Consider the following 12,618-nt stretch of genomic DNA (forward strand, 5'->3'; position numbering starts at 1 on the left):
TCATCCCTTGAGTAACACAACCTCAGCTCCTGATGACAGGGTTTGGATGTATTGTACGTACCCACAGAAAAACCATCGTTTATCAGTTCTAAAGGAAACAGACGTTTGTTTTTCAAATTCTAGTTAGTTGTAAACCTTAAAAAAATATTCTTCCGCTTCTCTGATCTCTCTGAAAAAAAACAGGGACGGTGACATTCTTAGGATTACAGTCGCTAATATCAGACGGCAATTAATTATTGTTGCCACTCTAAATCGGGCCTCACCGGGACATACGTCATCAAACATAATCATCTCGAATAGTAGTCATTGGCGTTGTTGTTGTTGTTGTTATTGCTTTCTTTTAAGGTCTTGGTAAATCGTGGTGAACATTACGACGTCTGTCCGATAATCGTTGTGATTACGGCATGTTTACTAACAAATGTCGTGCTACAATTATCTGAGGCTAAGTGTGGAAGAAGGGACTGTTTGGTCGAGGCGGTGAAGGCGTTACCTTCATGGTCTGCACGGCGATAGCATTGCTTAGCTAAGACTGGAAGAAAAGCAACCGTGATATGTATGCTAGCATCATCCCGATATTTGCCTGAATTTAAAGCGGAAGAAGTTGCGGAAAGCCACTGATGGGGTGGACAAAATTTATTCTCATGTGATTGAATGTGTACTTCGTTCAACAACAACAACAACAACAACAACAACAACAACAACAACAACAACAACAACAACAACAGCAACAGCAACAACTAGCATCACCTACGCTAATGAGATCTACATGACAAAAATATAACCTTAGAGAATACACGAGTTTCACAAATTTTCGTTGCTATGGCTCTTATCTTCGAATATTAACTTGATGAAAGAACCGATGTAGGCCTATTTGGAATTCCTGGGCCGGTCTAGTCTACGCTTAAACGCACTGAGCTCTCATTGCATTTGCTGAGACAACGACAGTACATACACTCATCAAGAAAGTTAAACATATACCAGATCTTGTTGTGTTCAGGTGGAACCGGTATCATATTATTTAACGTGAAACTTAGAATAGTAGATACAACGAAGTCGTCCACTTCTTGCTAACTTTGGACCTATCATGTAAAGAAAAACGTTCAGAATGTGACTAAATCAAACAAGTTAAGGAACTTCCACAGATAGAACATAACAAATTAAAGACAGTTTTCGGTGCAGTCAGATGAGTCAATAACGTGTTGGTCCTCTACGTACCTAGAGGCAGTCTTCAATGCCACGGAGCATGTTCGTTACCAAATCAGTGAGCATTTATTGAGGCCAACGTCCCTACTGCTTGACGGCAGCCTCTTTTAAGGGCTGAATCGTTCGTGGTGAATGTTGACGGTTGGAAATTGTTCTTTTAAGAAAGGTCCACTCATGTTCTATGACACGGCTATCAAGTCATTTCGCTCGGAGAGCACTGGGAAGTCACACTAGCGCTCTTTCCCCGTCCATCACTACACTGTGGCAGCGAGGAGACCTGAGACAGACGGACGATGTTCGGACCGCGCTGACTAGATACGTACGTACAGTCGTGCGGCCGACGGCTTTTGTGGGATTGTGGACATCCTATTGATGGGGCTGTTTTGCCATAACAAAATAATATACCACATATACAAATCGAATGCTACTCCGAGGTATGGAATGTGCAAGAAACAAACTCAAGTGTTGAACTTTGAACATATTTGAGAGGAAAATTCAACAACATTTACCAATATGAACAGATAGTAAAGATCTTGAGTGGGTTTTGCTCAGTCGTTTTTTTCCGACCTCTTAGTTTTGGAGCAAAAAATCTTCTCCAAATTGGGTCCAATATTTCTGTACACAGCTATTCTTATACAATTGTGCAAGTTTCTATCGCTCATCGTTGCACGATGTTTACGTTTGATGAGCTTAAGAACCGAAAAGAAACGCTCACAAATGCACGTTGAGCCGAACATTGACAGAACTTCACATGCATGTTGACACAAAATTGGGTATTATTCTTACGGAAAGCAGCTGTAAAATTCTTCTAAACTTCGTGACATTAGAAAGCGGTCTTTAAGACGAACACAGCACTGCAGTTCAATGAACTCTAATTGAAATAGCTGTGGAACACTGTGTGCACTAAAAGAAAATGGTCGAACAAATACATCTACCGCTTGGAGTTCTGATAATTCTGAAAAATCTCTTTTCAAAATCTTCTTGTAATGGGCGAACTACCTGCAAGTAACCATCAAAGTCGACACTTTCTTTCACTGTTTCAAGCAATGGAAAATGTCCTGTGTTCCTAGCACGCGACTGGTTTTCCTACAAAATCAATTTTCTTTCGAACCCTTGATTTTTCCACCAAATCGTAGATATTATGCTTTTCGCACTGAAGCGATGTGTTCAAAATACTCAGACGGGCAGTAGTGTGACTTAAAAATGCCAAGTCCGCCACCCACTTAGGGTCATGCAAAAGAACTTCGGGCCACCCTTTCATGTCACGAAAGGTATCTGTTGCGTTCTACAAGCAAAAAACACGATGAAGCACCTTCGCCTTGCTATGCCATCTTACTTCTGCATGGTACGGGATATGTGGATACTCCGCTTCGAAGTCATCCAAGAAATCTTTGAATTGACGGTGCGTGAGTCCATGGGAGCGCAGATAATTTACCATTCGCACAAGTGTTCCCATTGCGTCTTTAAGCTTGGCGACTTTTGCGGAGATTGCCTCTTGGTGTATCAAGCAGTGGATCGCCGCCATTAGGGTACTACCGCTCTCAGCCATTTTTAATTTTTCATAGCTGAGGAAACCCGTGCGTAGATCACGTAAAGCAGGAGCTCCATCCGTCGTTACACTCGACATGCGATCCCATTTTAATCCCATTGACTCAAAAACACCCTCCACAGCCTGGAAAATATCGAAACCGGTAGTGGTATCTTTGAGAGCTACCAACTCTAGGAAATCCTCAGTGACCCGAAGATCGTCATCCACCTCTCAAATGAAAATAACGAGCTGAGCTGTGTCCGCAGTGCCGGTTGATTCGTCGAGGGCGATGGAAAATAATACAAAATTTGCTGCCTTCTCCATTAATTGATCTTTCATATCAACGGCCATAGTTTGAGGCGAAAGAGAGATTTCGTCAAATTTCTGAACTAGCTCCGTAGGACAAATACATGCCTCCGCGTCCATTAGGCACTCCTTTATTAAATTCCCTTCCGCGAAGGTTATGCCAGCTTTGGCAATTCGCATCGAAGTTTTGTAGCTTGTTCTTAAAATGGGTCTACCAACCTCACTCTCCTCTGTCTCCTGTCAGAAAAAAATACGGCAAGTCACAATTTCTTCATTTCCGTTTGTAAACAAGCATTTTAAAATTAAAACAATACTTAGATAATAGTGCTGCTTGAAATTTTTCTTTCAATTCTTTCAACTTCGATTGGCGACTGGCGTCCTCAAATCACTGTAAATCATCCCTGTGTTGGCACTGTAGTGCCGTTCCAAATTGTGCAATTTTAAATACATTAAATCTCGGTGGCACACTAAATATTTAGCATGCACTTTATAAGCTGTACAGAAAAACGAAATTTCCCATTCTGCTCTAAAGGCTGCTGCTTCACCACTCCTTTTTTTGTATGATGTTCAGTCATGACAACTGTGAAACTGGTTTAGATACACGCTGACAACAAAGCGCATTGGACTAGACTAGCGACTGATGGATCGGGTGCTAAATTCGGTGCGGCGGGCAGACCGCGCGCTCAGCCAGCCAAGCTCCTCCAACCACTACCGAAACTACCTTCCACCAAAGCGGTCGGAACACTGGCTTAGAGCGCGGCCAGAGCGCTAGCGCTTGGGGATGGCCCTGCTCTATGCAGTTCATGTCATATCAAGACGATGGCTAAGACCATTCGGTGCAATCCTTGTTCCTCCACGTATTCATTCACAGCTGCTATACGATATGGACGAGCGTTATCGTCCTGTTGAGTAAACCTATCTCTTACACTCTCTGAGAAATCACTTGCTATGGGTCGGGGAATGTCGTGTTCGTACACAGGGGCCGTCATGTTTCCCTGAATGTGGCGGCCTAACATGATATCTACCAAGAATGGCGCTGAACCCCTAAGCTCTTGGTGACGTTCAACTGAAAATGATTCACTGTAACATTACCCACTTGCCCTCCATATTCGCAGAACTGTCAGCGAGTCTATTGCGCACAGTTTGGGTACTTACTCTAAGGCCCCATTCACAATGCAAACGTAACCGTTAACTTAGCGACGTACCGGGCGACTTGGCCGTACGCGTAGAGGCGCGCGGCTGTGAGCTTGCATCCGGGAGATAGTAGGTTCGAATACCACTATCGGCAGCCCTGAAGATAGTTTTCCGTGGTTTCCCATTTTCACACCAGGCAAATGCTGGGGCTGTACCTTAATTAAGGCCACGGCCGCTTCCTTCCAACTCCTAGGCCTTTCCTATCCCATCGTCGCCATAAGACCTATCTGTGTCGGTGCGACGTAAAGCCCCTAGAAAAAAAAATAACTTAGCGACGTAACGTAACCGTAAAAGTAACGTAAAATTTGTTGTATTCACAATGCATGAACGTAAGGAGTACACAACAGCCAATCAAAACACTGCCATGTTATTTAGCACGGAAGTCGGGTTTTAGGCTATCTCCCAGTTATATATACAGGGTGTTAGGTGTATACGTGCAGATATTTCTTGTAGCAATAGAGAACGATGTGACGAACCACTATATATCAAACTTTTAGTAATCCGCGGAAGTTATTTCCGAGAACAAAGTGATATGATGTTTTTAGAATAGGTAGTATGCCTCGTTCTGCGAATGAATAGCTTTCCGTTGATAACAGGCAAGTCACGCGCCATCCGTACCAAACTGGTTCTACTGTAACAGCTGAACGCCACGAGATGTTACGTAATATACTTGCCAAACTGGTTTTATGTTTACGAGCAACTGAACTACGATAACAGCTGAAGGCTGCTACCGGTGTTCACAATGTTACGTTACATTCTCGCCAGACTGGTTTTGTTGTTAGTATTTAGTTTCCGTCAGACAACCCTAGTTATCGGTTTCGGACCCTGGAGCTGTATCGAATTGTCAGCGTTAATACTGGTTCATTTGCTGTTACGTCATTTAGGGGATTGGGATATCTGTGGTCGTCAGCCCCATGGTCTAGTGAGTATGGAAATGACCTGAAAACCTATGTCTTTACGCCAACGAAAGTAAGCATGGGATTGAATTGAATTAGGCAAGCACAGCCAACGTTTTACTTCAAACGAATAATGGACATGTTATACAAATAAATAAATTAAACGTACCTACATTTCGTGCCTCCTGCCGGGCTGTGTGGCTCAGAAGGTTGAGGTGCTGGTCCTTTGACTCCAACCTCGCAGGTTCGAACTTGGCCCAGTCCGGTAGTTTTTGAATGTGCTCAAATACGTCACACTCGTGCCGGTAGATTTAGTGGCACGTAAATAGAACCCCTGCGGGACCAAATTCCGGCACCTCATCCTCTCCGATAACCGTAAACGTAACGCAAATACCATTATTATTATTATTATTATTATTATTATTATTATTATTATTATTATTATTATTATTATTATTATTATTATTATTGACTACTCGCCAATAATGTCTGCCTAGAAAATACTTCTCATCGTTTATAACTATGGATCTCGACAGTTGTATAATGTCCTAATTATGATGATTTTCAAAATTGGCTTTAAGTCGCACCTACACAGATATGTCTTATGGCGACGATGGGACAGAAAAGGTGTAGAAGTGAGAAGGAAGCCTTCGTGACCTAAATGAGGTTCAACTCCAGCATTTTCCTGATGTGAAAATGGGAAACCACGGAGAACCATCTTCAGGGCTGTCGACAGTGGAGTTCGAACCCAGTATCTCCCCACTGAAAGTTCACAATTTCGCACCCCTAACCGCACGACCAACGTATTCCAAGCTCTAATGCCGGGTTGAGTACCTCCGACGATAGAGCGCTGGTATTCTGATCCCATCTTGGCAGGTTCGATGGAGGCTCAATTCGGGGGTATTTGAAGGTGCTGAAATACGCCAGTTTCGTGTCTGTAGATTTACTTGCATTAAAAAAAGTCCTGCGGTACAACATTCCAGCACCTCGGCGTCTCCAAAACCCGACAAAGCAGTTATTGGGACGTAAAAAATTACATTATTATTTCGTGCTTGCAAACGAAAAGCATATGTGTAATGGTAAAATAAAGCAAAATAAAAGTGGCCAGTCTGAGTTGCTCAGACGTTTAAAGCACTGGTTTCTTGTTTCCAACTTAGCAGGCTCGATCTTGGGTCCGTCCGGTGGCATTCGAAGGTGCTCGTCAGCCTCGTGTCGGCAGATTTACTGGCACGTAAAAATAACTCCTTCGGGACTAAATTACAGCGCCTCCAGAAACAGTATGAGTAGTTAGTGGGACGTAAAGCAAATAACATTACCGGTATTATTATTATTATTATTATTATTATTATTATTATTATTATTATTATTATTATTATTATTCACCTGTTCATACTTTCGTCTTATTCCTCTTTTTACTCTCCTTTTAAGTCGTATACTTGTTATTCATATTTGATGTTTTGTTATTAATATTATTGTTATTTTTATATAATTATTATTTTTATTATTTAGTTTATTTCGTTTATTTATAACATCTCTTTAGCTTCATGTGACAATACTTTTTCCGTCTTTAATTCACCTTTTGTGTCGTGTGCCGGTGTACTTCTGTCTTGTGCTTCAAGACAGTGCTGCAAGATCTGTGTTTGCTTCCCCAGCCCGGGGGTGTTTCGTTTCTCATGTGACAGAGTTACATCTTACGTTCTGTTACATGTTTAAGTTTGGCCTTGTGATACATCGCCTTTCATCTGCTCTGCAGCCTTTAAAAGTGTAGCATGGTCAATGACCTCAGTGCTTGTTTTGTTCACATATCTGGACTAAGAACTTGTCTCACTCGGCACAGCAAGTTCAAGGCCAACCACTTCTATCTGTTTGTTTGTTTATTTATTTATTTACCCAGGTATGTATGTCAACATTGTACTATGTCAACATCGTACCATGAAAACGTACTCAATAAACGGGGTGTTTGGGGGGTCTCTGTCCTGGGTGGTGTGTTCTGCGGGCCTCCTCTGGGGTCCGTGTTGTTGCTGCGGTTATCTCTCTGCGCGTTCAGGTATTTACTAACATGTTCAATTCAATTTATTGTATGTACAAGACATACGTCCAACTTGAATTATTTCATCCTCACAACTCTACTTCCTTACTCCATGGCCCAAGAGCTACACGTATAGCTGACGGCCCACCCACCCCTCTACGAGTGTGGGAATGAAATAACTAATTTGATTGAATTGTTTTCATATTTCAGTAGTGATGAATATAAAACAAGCATTTTTGAATTTGTATACGTGTTATTGATGATGATTGCTGTTTTAAGGTCATCGGCCCTTAAAAACGCAAAATGTCTTCTGTTTTAACTCGTAGTGAATAAGAAACAAAATATAAATTTCTCGAACACACGTAAAGAACCAAAAAACCGAGCTCGATAGCTGCAGTCACTTAAGTGCGGCCAGTATCCAGTATTCGGGAGATAGTAGGTTCGAACCCCACTGTCGGCAGCCCTGAATATGGTTTTCCGTGGATTCCCATTTTCACACCAGGCAAATGGTGGGGCTGTACCTTAATTAAGGCATGGCCGCTTCCTTCCCACACCTAGCCCTTTCCTGTCCCATCGTCGCCATAAGACGTATCTGTGTCGGTGCGACGTAAAGCAAGTAGCAAAAAAAAAAACATGCAGTGTAGGATTGAGCAACTGCCGAAATGCGTTCAAGGTCAATGTCTAGCATTTTAACAAGCACGTCTTCCGCACTCGCGCACTGAAACTCTCGATTTATATTTTTTGTTACCGGTACATCAATTTCCCTGCTCGGATTTATGAGAATATCGACCTATCGAGACTCAAAATACTAAGGCGATACTGTACTGTACTCCCAAGCCATTACGTTGCAGAAATGGCGTAACATCTGACATACCAAAGTAAAACTCGTAGCAATTGTTCAAAGTGATCACCCTGGGCTTCCCTGCAGGCTTCACTTCTCCGAATCCAGTTGCGACGCATTCGAGCCAAGACACCAGGGTTGTGTTCGACTCGTTGGCTGAACGGTCAGCGTACTGGCCTTCCGTTCAGAGGGTCCCGGGTTCGATTCCCGGCCGGGTCGGGGATTTTAACCTCAACTGGTTAATTCCAATGGCACGGTGGCTGAGTGTATGTGTTGTCTTCATCATCATTTCATCCTCATCACGACTCGCAGGTCGCCTACGAGAGTCAAATGGAAAGACTTGCACCTGGCGAGCCGTACTCGTCCTGGAATATCCCGGCACTAAAAGCCATACGACATTTCATTTCATTTCATTTCACCAGGGGTGTTCAGAATATCCTCTGCTGCTTAAACAATACGTTCACGGAAGTCGTCCGAAGTGGTTACTTCAGTTCGATATACTTTGTGTTTCATGTTCCCCCAGACATTAAAGTCCATTGGAATAACGTCTGGAGATCTGGCTGGCCAATTGATAGTTCCATATCGTCCTGTCCACCGTTGAGGAAATGTCTGCACCATCGTGTAAAATCCACGTGGTTCTGCGTAGTCGAAGCGACACGTCCTCTGAAAGCTCAAGTAACGTACTGTATCTACAGGAGCAAGGTAACATTAATAAAAAAGATGATTAGTCCACGTAACCGACTTCCTACTACACCCATCCAGGTATTAATTCATAACCGGTGCTGGAAATTGCCTTCTCCTACTGAATGGGGACGTTCTACAGCCCATGAGTGGGATATAGTGGGTTCGAACTCCTCTGTCGGCAGCCCTAAAGACGGTTTTCCGTGGTTTGCCATGTTCACACCAGGCAAATGCTGGTGCTGTTCCTTAATTAAGGCCACGGTTGCTTCTTCACGATCCTAGCCCTTTCCTGTACCGTCGTCGCCGTAATATCTATCTGTGTCGTGGCGACGTACATCAGCTCGTAAGAAAATGGTAATCAGCTGTCAAAGACACTGCACCCGTTGAATATGGTCAGGATGCACTCGTTCTTCATGCAGTGCCCTACGTATGGTCCAAGTTGGTACACCAACGGCACGTGTTATACTACGCGTACGGCGCCCGGGATCATCGTTTACTATTGTTAGGATGCCCGGCTCCATGGCAAAACAGTTAGCGTGCTGGCCTTTGGTTACAGGGGTCCCGGGTTCGATTCCCGGCAGGGTCGGTATTTGAACCATCATGGTTATTTTCCCTGGCATGGGGCTGGGTGTATGTGTTGTCTTCATCCTCATTTGATTATCATCAAGATGCGCAGGTCACCTACGGGAGTCAAACCAAAAGACATGCACCTAGCGAGCCGAACCCGTCCTGGGATCTCCCGGCACTAATATCCATACGCCATTTCATTTCCATTGTCAGGATGTCTTCTTCCGCGTCTAGAATTACACGTGGCCGTTTAGGCCATCGCTTCTGAAAGCGTGATGTAACACAACCTGCATCGCGAATACGCTGCAGTACAGCAAGTATCGTTGCTGGGTTCGGCACCCGTCTGTTGGAAAGCCTTTTCCGATAGATTCATTGAGGGCGACCCGTGTTCTGTTCTGCCACTCGATACACTAGCAGCATATCATGGTATTCGTGGTATTCATACACTGGCATTATTCAAATACTGCTACTACGAAGTAACTCGCGTACTAAACGGACGATAATTCGCCTCTCTGACAGCTGTTATTCAGGTCAAGGTCAGACAGACAGCTCATACCTCTAGTCCGGTGGTTTCATGTAGGGGCGGGAACCCGTCCCACCACACCCCCGTCGCTAGAAACAGCAGACGACCGACCGGCCCGTGGCAGGTCTAGTGAATTTGTCAAACTGCTTACGTGAAATATTCTCCCACAGTGTGATTTCAATACCATGGATTCTTGGGAGACCAACTCGCCGTATTCAGAAACACTCCGTGTTGACGTGTACGTAAATAAAGTTTCTTACGTCAACGAAAGAATGCGTGGGATAGGATTTCCAAGTGAGTAGTATCAGAACTGAATTGTCAAAGCACATCGAACGTTTTGCTTCATATCAATAAGGGACATGTTATAAAAATAAATAAATTAAACGTACTTCCTTTTCGTGCTTCCAAACGAAAAGAACTTGTTTAATGGTAAATTAAAGCATTCTGCTTTTGCAGTGCCTATTAAACGTATCCAAATAAACGTTGCCAGGCTGAGTGGCTCAGGCGGTTCAAGCTCTGGTTTCATGAACTTAGCAGGTTCGATCCTGGCTCAGTCCGCTGGTATTTGAAGGTACTCAAATACGTCCGCTTCTGATCGGTAGAATTACAGGCACGTTAAAGAATACCCGTGGGCAAAATTCCGAAACCGCGCGTCTCCATTGGCACGTAAACATTTATTATTATTATTATTATTATTATTATTATTATTATTATTATTATTACTGAGCGAGTTGGCCATGTGATTAGGAGCGCGCGGCTGTCAGCTTGCATTCGTCGTAAAACCACCTACCAATATTATAATAAAAACTGTGTAACTCCATTATTACTAACTATTACGAAAATAAAATTTAAACGCCCCACTCAAACTTCGTAGCTGGTAATCTGTCAGAAAACACTAAAGAAAATAGTGAACTTTTAACAAGTCCGAATTATTATTAATCTTATAATTGCGGACATGTCTCCGAAATTACCGAAACATGTACTTACAAATTGTTTTTACGTCGCACCGACACAAGTAGGTCTTACGGCGACGATGGGAGAGAAAAGGGATACAAGTGGGAAGGAAGCGTTCGAGGCCTTAATAAAGGTACAGTCCCAGTATTTCCCTGATGTGAAAATGGGAAATTACGGAAAACCATCTTCCCGGCTGCCGACAGCGGAGTTCGAATCCACTATCACCAAAATGCAAGCTCACAGCTGCGCGCCCCTAACCACACGACCAACTTATTCCAACCTCTAATGCCGAACTGAGTAGCTCGGACGATAGAGCGCTGGTCTTCTGATCCCACCTTGGCAGGTTCGATGGCGGCTCAGTTCGGTGGTATTTGAAGGTGCTCAAATAAGCCAGTCTCGTGTCTGTAGATTTACTTGCATTAAAAAACACTGCGGTAAAAAATTCTGGCATTTCAGCGTCTCCGAAAACCGTGAAAATTAGTTAGTGGAACGTAAAGACATTATTATTATTATTATTATTATTATTATTATTATTATTATTATTATTATTATTAGCAGTAGTAGTAATATTATTATGATTACGGAAGTTCTAATTAAGCGGGTCCATTACAGTCATCACTTTACCTATCGGCACTTACTGTCCAGTAATAAGCCTTCTGTCCGCCTCTGTGGTATAGTGGTTAGTGTGATTAGCTGCCACCCCCCGAAGGCCCGGGTTCGATTTCGAGCTCTGACACGAAATTTGAAAAGGGGTACGAAAGTTGGAACGGGGCCCATTATGCCTCGGGAGGTCAAATGAGTAGAGGTGGTTCGATTCGCAACTCAGCCATCCTGAAAGTGGTTTCCCGTAGTTTTCCACTTCTCCAGGCAAATGCCGCGATGGTACCTAGCTTAAGGCCACGGCCGCTTCCTTCCCTCTTCCTTTTCTATCCCTTCCCATCCCCCCGCAAGGTCCCTGTTCATCCTAGCAGGTGGGGCCGCTTGGGCGATGTACTGGTCATTCTCCCCAGTTGTATCCCCGACCCAATGTCTCACGCTCGAGGACCCTGCCCTTGAGGCGGTAGAGGTGGGATCCCTTGCTGAGTCCCAGCGAAAACCAACCCTGGAGGGTAAAAATATTAGGAAGAATAAGCCTTATATTACAAATGCCCGGCGGCAATTCCACAGTACCGGTAGCTCTTTTTCCTTCGAGCAATGTTCACGATGGATGAAACTACGGTTTTTGAAATTTGTCTCATTAATAACAATTTCACTGAATACTTATAGCCTTTTCTTTCAGTGTCCACCGTCCTTTCATTGACCTGAAAAGTTTATGAATAAGCATAGACAACTCGCATTGTCTATTGTCAGAAGTTCATCGTAGACTGTTGCAATAACAGCACAGAAATGTTGCGCCCATTTTTCATTACTTATTAACTATTTCCTTTAATTTTGTCAGCTTGGATCACTGAGTAATGCCAATGACGTCTTATAAATCACACACAACTACACAACACTTGATTCGCATGCATGTGCTGGTACGGATCTTCGACGTCACTGTAAGAATTCCGTGTACTTTTCAAACAGACTACCCTAGACCGGTTTTCGAGTACAGCAAGTGGCCAGGCACGTGAGTCAACCTCTCCTACTTGCCAAGCCTTTAGGGGAAGTGCACAACAACATGTGTTGGCCTGCGATAAGAAACAGGTTCAACAAGCCCGATACTCTGCTACTGTACTTCCATTACGCGTGGACAGAATGACGTAACCGGCGCATCCTGCTACGGCCGTTCAAAACACATTAGGTCCTGAAATATTTGGCTCTGTTATGGGCAAACTAATAGGACAAGGTAAAAAGTATATAGCATATATTGTGAGATGTATTTTTCTTTGCCGACTAGCTTAATATCTGCACGTA

The sequence above is a fragment of the Anabrus simplex genome, chromosome 2 (assembly GCF_040414725.1).
Source record: "Anabrus simplex isolate iqAnaSimp1 chromosome 2, ASM4041472v1, whole genome shotgun sequence".
NCBI lineage: Eukaryota > Metazoa > Arthropoda > Insecta > Orthoptera > Tettigoniidae > Anabrus > Anabrus simplex.